Raw genomic sequence first — 6,866 nt, 5'->3', positions numbered from 1 at the left:
TTGCCCAACAGTAAAAGACTTGCGAAAAATAGATTTATCATGTAAAAGCTTTGTTCGCTCCTTATACAGTTTGGCATTCTCATAAGCATCATGACGTATCTCCTCCAACTCATTCAATTGCAATTTTCTCTCCTCACCCGCTTGAGTCAAATCAAAATTCAAATCCTTAATGGCCCAATAAGCTCTATGCTCAAGCTCGACAGGTAGATGACATGTTTTGCTGAACACTAGGCGAAATGGAGACATCCCAATAGGAGTCTTATAAGCGGTTCGATAGGCCCATAAAGCATCATCCAATCAAGTGGACCAATCTTTCCTATCAAAAAGAACCAACTTCTCCAAAATCCGTTTGATCTCCCTATTAGAGATTTCCACTTGACCACAAGTTTGCGGGTGGTACGGAGTGGACACCCGATGAGTGATGAAATATTTCTTCAATAAGGTCTCAAATGCTCTATTACAAAAATGAGATCCCCTATCACTGATGATCGCTCTCGGGGTACCAAACCGATTAAAGATGTTTTCTTTTAAAAACTTTACCACCACTTTGTGATCATTTGTCTTACATGCAATAGCTTCAATCCATTTAGAGACATATTCAACAGCAACAAGGATGTATTGATAGCCGAACGAGACAAGAAAAGGACCCATGAAGTCAATACCCCACACATCAAACAATTCAACAATAAGAATGGGGTTAAGAGGCATCATGTTCTTCCTAGATAAACAACCAATCCGTTGGCATCTATCACACACACGACAAAACTCATGAGCATCTCTAAATAATGAAGGCCAATAGAAACCACATTGCAAGACTTTAGCTGCGGTCTTTCTAGCACAAAAATGTCCACCACATGCGTGGGAATGACAAAATTCAAGAATGTTGGCAAAGTCTTGCTCGTACACAACGCCTAATGACTTGGTCAGAACACACCATGAACAAATAAGGGTCATCCCAAAAAAAATGTTTGACTTGGGAAAAAAATTTCAACCGATCTAGTTTACTCCAATAATCAGGAATCTTATGAGTTACAAGATAGTTGACTATGTCAGCAAACCAAGGCAACTGGGATACTTGGAGAAGTTGTTCATCAGGGAAGGAATCATTTATAGGAAGGAATCCTTCCTGAGGTGCTACACAGATCCTAGATAGATGATCAGCAACAACATTCTCGCAACCCTTCTTATCTCGAATCTCAAGGTCAAATTCTTGCAATTGCAAGATTCATCTAATCAAGCGAGGTTTAGTGTTCTTGATTGATAATAAGTACTTCAAAGCAGAATGATCAGTGAACACTATAACCTTTGACCCTAACAGATATGATCTGAATTTGTTTAAGGCAAACACAATAGCTAGCAACTCCTTCTCAGTGGTAGTGTAATTCAATTGAGCATCATGAAGAGTGCGGCTAGCATATTGAATGACACAGGGAATTTTATCCGTCTTTTGCCCCAAAACAGCCCCCAATGCATAGTTAGAGGCATCACACATCAACTCAAAAGGCAAAGACCAAGTAGGGGGTTGGACAATGGGTGCAGTGGACAAACATTTCTTCAGTGTCTCAAAAGCATGAATACATGCATCATCAAAGGCAAAAGCAACATCTTGAGCAAGAAAATTCGTCAAAGGATGAGAAATTTTTCTAAAGTCCTTAATGAAATGCCTATAGAACCCAGCATGGCCAAGGAAAGAATGCACCCCCTTCACAGAAGTAGGTGGTGGCAGATTGGCAATTAGGTCAACCTTGACTTTATCCACTTCTACACCTCGCTCAGACACTACATGTCCTAAAAAAATTCCTTCTTTTACCATGAAGTGGCATTTCTTCCAATTCAAGACTAAATTGGACTTAATGCAATGGGACAATACGAGTGAAAGATTGTGCAGACATGTATCAAAACTAGAGCCAAACACAGAAAAGTCATCCATAAAGACCTCTAAAAAGTCACCAATCATGTCAGAAAAGATACTCATCATGCACCGTTGGAAAGTGGCAGGCGCATTGTATAAACCAAAAGGCATGCGTCTGTAAGCATAGGTGCCAAACGGACACGTGAATGTGGTCTTTTCTTGGTCTTCTGGAGCAATGGGAATTTGATTGTAGCCGGAGTATCCATCTAAGAAGCAATAAAAATTGTGGCCGGCCAATTGCTCTAGTACCTGATCAATGAAAGGTAGTGGGAAGTGATCCTTCCTAGTGGCGGAATTAAGTTTTCTATAGTCAATGCAGACACGCCACTTGGTGGTAGTTCTTGTGGGAATCAATTCACCACTCTCATTTTTCATTATCGTTATCCCCCCATTCTTAGGTACAACTTGAATTGGACTCACCCAGGTGCTATCGGAAATAGGGTAAACGATTCCTGTCACAAGCAACCTGATGACTTCTTCTCTCACAACCTCCAGCATATGGGGATTAAACTACGTTGCATCTCACATGAGGCTTTAGTCCCCTCCTCCAAATGAATACGATGCATGCATATGGAGGGGATAATCCCTTTTAAGGCATCAAGAGTCCACCCCAATGCCTCTCTATGTGCTTGTAAAACTTCAGTTAATTGTTCCTCCTGCTCAGTACTCAAATCAGAGGAAATAATGACTGGTAATGAGTTCATGGGCCCCAAGAATGCATACTTCAACATGGGAGGAAGTGTCTTAAGATCTATCTTGGAAGTTTCAAGAGGTTTTTCCAAGTCAAGAGGAAGATCCTGTGGATGATCAGTTGTGATAACCTCATAAGCTTCCTCCAACAGAGGTATAGAATTGAGTAAAGATCAACCTCTCGGAAATATGTTTCCTCTTCAAAATAGTCCATGTCTAAAGATGTTATGCAAGACTCAAAAGATTCAAGAGTGGATTCGTCATCAAGCATAACAGTTTCTATCTTAAATGCAGGACTCAGATCATCAGACTCAAGTGGGTGGTGCCCGGCATTAAATACATTCAATGAGACCTTAAAATTTCCAAAAGATAACTCCAACTCCCCACTTTTACAATGAATGATAGCATTAGATGTGGCTAAGAAGGGACGTCCTAGGATGACAGGAATTTGGTTGGTCACATTGACTACTAGTTCTGTATCAAGAACAATGAAATCAACCGGGAACAGAAATTTGTCCACTTTTATCAAAACATCTTCAACTATTCCTTGTGGTATCTTAACAGAACGGTCAGCTAGTTGAAGTGTGATGGGAGTAGGCTTCAATTCCCCCAAACCTAATTGCTGGTACACAAAGAAAGGAAGCAAATTCACACTTGCCCCCAAGTCAAGAAGAGCTCTCTGGATGGTATGTTCACCAATGACACATGAAATTGTGGGACATCCAGGATCTTTAACTTTAGGAGGAGTGTTGTGCTTCAGAATTGAGCTTACATTCTCAGTAAGAAAGACCTTTTTGTTAACATGTTGTTTTCTCTTCTGTGTACAAAGGTCTTTCAAAAATCGGGCATAGGCAGGGACTTGCCTAATAGCATCAAGAAGTGGAATGTTAATGTGAACCTTACTAAACAGTTCCAACGTTTCATGCATGCTATCTCCTTTCCTAGGTGGGCCCGATAACCTCTGCGGATAAGGAGCTAGTGGGACTTGGTTAGGGATCTGCTTGGCTGTTGGTGGAGAACTTGGAGGTTCTTCACTCAATGATGTGTCCCCATTGTCATCCTTTGACTGCTTAGACTTAGTGGTCCCTACCCCATTGTTCAACTCACGACCACTCCTAAGGGTGGTTATGGCTTTGGCTTGCTCATGGTGGGGTTTGGAACTCAACCCAATCTCATGTGTGCTTTTGGGGTAAGGAATGGTTTGATTCGGGATTCTATTTTGTGTTTGTTCACTCATGTGGCTGGCCAACTGACTCACTTGCATTTCAAGTTTAGCAATGGAGGACTGTGTATTCTGCATGAATAATTGAAGTGTATCCTCAAGTGAAGGTTTTTGTGGAATCAATGACTGTTGAGTGAAGTGTGGGCACGGAGCTTGGGGTTGAGTAAACCCTAGAGGACCCCCAACCTGTGGGCCCTTGGACCATGAGAAATTTGGGTGCCTAGCCCAACCCGGATTATATGTTTTCGAAAAAGGATCGTTCCGGTTTGGTCTATGAAAATTCTGGGCTGCATTCAAGTCCTCAATGAGCTCTGGGTAGGATGAACTAGATGGACACATTTGTGTGGGATGAGATGAACCAGAGCATATGGCACAGACAGTAGATGGGTTAGGAGCAGGTGAACTCTTAGACACCATAAGGGCATCAATTTTTTTAGTCAACCCCTCAATCTTGGCCATGAGCATGGGTGTTTCACTAACCTCGTAGAGACCCCCTCTTTTGGCTTCGTGGGATCTCCTATCAACATTAAATGACGAACCCCATTGCTGAGATTGATCACTCAACGTTTCAAAGAAGTCCCACGCCTCACTAGCACTCTTACCCATCAAACTCCCACCACTCATTGCATCTACCATGGATCTAACCTGGGGTGTAAGACCTTGATAAAAGTATTGCACTAAATGCCATTTCTCAAACCCATGATGCGGACACCTACGGATCAAATCCTTCCATTTCTCCCAAGCCTCATAAAAGTGTTCACCCTCCTGCTGCATAAAGTTGGAGATTTCTCTTTGAGGGTTGTAGTTCTCTGAATGGGAAAGTACTTGGACACAAAATTCGTGACTAATGTGTCCCATGAAGTAATGCTGCCCACCTCTAAGGAATTAAGCCAAGACTTGGCCTTATCCTTAAGTGAAAATGGAAAAAGTCTTAACCGGATAGAGTCATCTGAGAAATTTTGGAATTTGAAAGTTGCACAAATATCTAAGAATTCTTTGATGTGGTAATAAGGGTCCTCCTTCTCCAACCCGTAGAATGTAGGGAGGAGTTGGATCACACCCGGTTTCAACTCATAACTGGCAGCAATAGTGGGTGGCAATATAATGCAAGAAGGTGATGTGAAGTGGGATGGGATAGAATAATCCCTCAGGGCTCTACGGTCACCTGCTGTAGATAACTATAATGGTTCACCCTGATTGGCCATGGTAGCTCCTAACTTGACTTCGGGTGTTTTCCTACAGATATGTTCTACCTCTTCAACAAAGGGAGCTAATGGTCCACTTAGGGAGCGGTGCCCGTGCATAAAAACACAAAAAGAAACAAAACGAAGTATCAAATTAAGCTAACAAACTCACTACTAAAAATATGAACTAACTAGAAGAAATAAAAATAATTCCATACAAATCACCAAGCTAAAATTATGAAAGCAACAAAAAATAAAATAAAATAAAATAAAATAAAAATAAATCTAACCTAAGACCATGGAGAACAAAGAAATACACTTAATACGTGCCTCCCCGGCAACGGCGCCAAAAACTTGATGTAAAATTTAATTACATCGGCTTTTATACCTCGCAAGCGTAGGAATCGTTCATGTAATTTAGCGGGAAGCGAGGGTCATATCCACAGGGAGGACTGAATTTTGTGTATTCTTTAGTCAACTAGCCTAACCAAATATGATTAATTAATCTAAACTAAACACTAATTATATCCTAAATTATCAAGCAATCATCTAGTTAACTACTTGCACAACAGGAAACGTCAACTCTGGATTTTACGGTGATTCATACCTCTCTCGAGCGCCACGTAACCACAGATCCGATTTCTCAATCCTTGCGTCTAGCCCCTCTCGGGCGCATAGAGTGAAAGACAGAAATTGGATTAAAATACTAAATCCAACCTAAATTTTAATCCTACCCTAATTAGCTAATTTAATCAAATATCCAGAAAACAAATATTCAATAAACATTAATTATCAAATTACATTTAATAAACATTCAAGACCTAAGTTCAAACTATAGAAAAATTAAATTCCAAAATGATGAATTACTCCCCTTCTCCTTCCTCTCGCTCGAGCAACAACTCGTTCTCACAGGTGCTGCAATTTCCCGAAATTGATGGCTTCGGGTAGCAAGAGTGAGTGGCCAGAGGTAGAGACGACGCCGGCGACGAAGGATAGAAGCCGACGGACGGAGGTGACAACCAGCAAAGAACGAAACAGAGCTGAAGTCCTCTAAACAGCTCTCTCGAGTCTCGGTCGGAGTCAAAATAGCTCCGGGGATGGTCGGAAATAGGTAATCAACGCCGGAGGATAGTCGGAATGCGGAATTGGCACCAAAAAAGCCCTGTCGGATCACCTCTCGGTCTGGCGAGCAGAAACTGGCACTGTCAAACTCACCGCGACGGAGACTCTCTCGAGCTCTCCTCGGGTCAATTCTCGGTTGTTGGACGGCGGTGGACGGCGGTGGACGACAGTGGACGACAGTGGCACAGTGAACGACGGTGGCAAACTCCTCTCGGGTCTTCCCCTGTTTCGGTCGACGATGCTCTATTTTGGTCGATGGTGCTCTATTTTGGTCGATGCCCCCCTTCTCTCGACGCTCTCTCCCTTTAATACGATTTTTTCCTTCTTTTAATACCATTTGCCCTAAAAAATACCTCCATTTCACTAAGAGCATTTTAGTAAATATCTCCTTCTCCACCAAAATTCTCCTGAAATTCCATAATTGAATCCATAAAAAGCATTTCAGGAAGAAATAAACCTTAAAAACAATGAAATATAATTCAGGAGAGAAAAATATACAATATAGACAGTGATTAATGCCAAATTCAATAAGTGCACGTTTCATTTGAAAACCGATAAATAACCACCTATAACACAATTATAAAGGTTATTCTATTATAATTAACCTAGTTCTCATGTCAGAATATGGCATCTATCACCTTCCTTGGTCGTTTGGGCTTGGGCCCAATCTTCCAACAGGTAGCTATAATTAGGAAACAAAACTTTTTTAAATCAAAAATTTCAGACTTTGTCAAAA

At 41.4% G+C, this 6,866-nt stretch overlaps 1 non-coding gene across 1 annotated transcript; it reads left to right on the top strand.

Moving 5' to 3' along the window:
- The first annotated feature begins 4,518 nt into the window (after nt 1–4,518).
- LOC137957429 (small nucleolar RNA R71) lies at nt 4,519–4,624 on the top strand. The gene has a single exon (XR_011113396.1). It is a non-coding gene; the product is annotated as a small nucleolar RNA R71 (small nucleolar RNA).
- Nucleotides 4,625–6,866: the final 2,242 nt, after the last annotated feature.

Source organism: Aristolochia californica, unplaced genomic scaffold (assembly GCF_029961685.1).
Source record: "Aristolochia californica isolate CCGP_79_NKW_82.1479 unplaced genomic scaffold, dmAriCali1.0.hap1 SCAF_2, whole genome shotgun sequence".
Classification (NCBI taxonomy): domain Eukaryota; kingdom Viridiplantae; phylum Streptophyta; class Magnoliopsida; order Piperales; family Aristolochiaceae; genus Aristolochia; species Aristolochia californica.
This window is presented reverse-complemented; position numbering and strand designations above follow the sequence as displayed.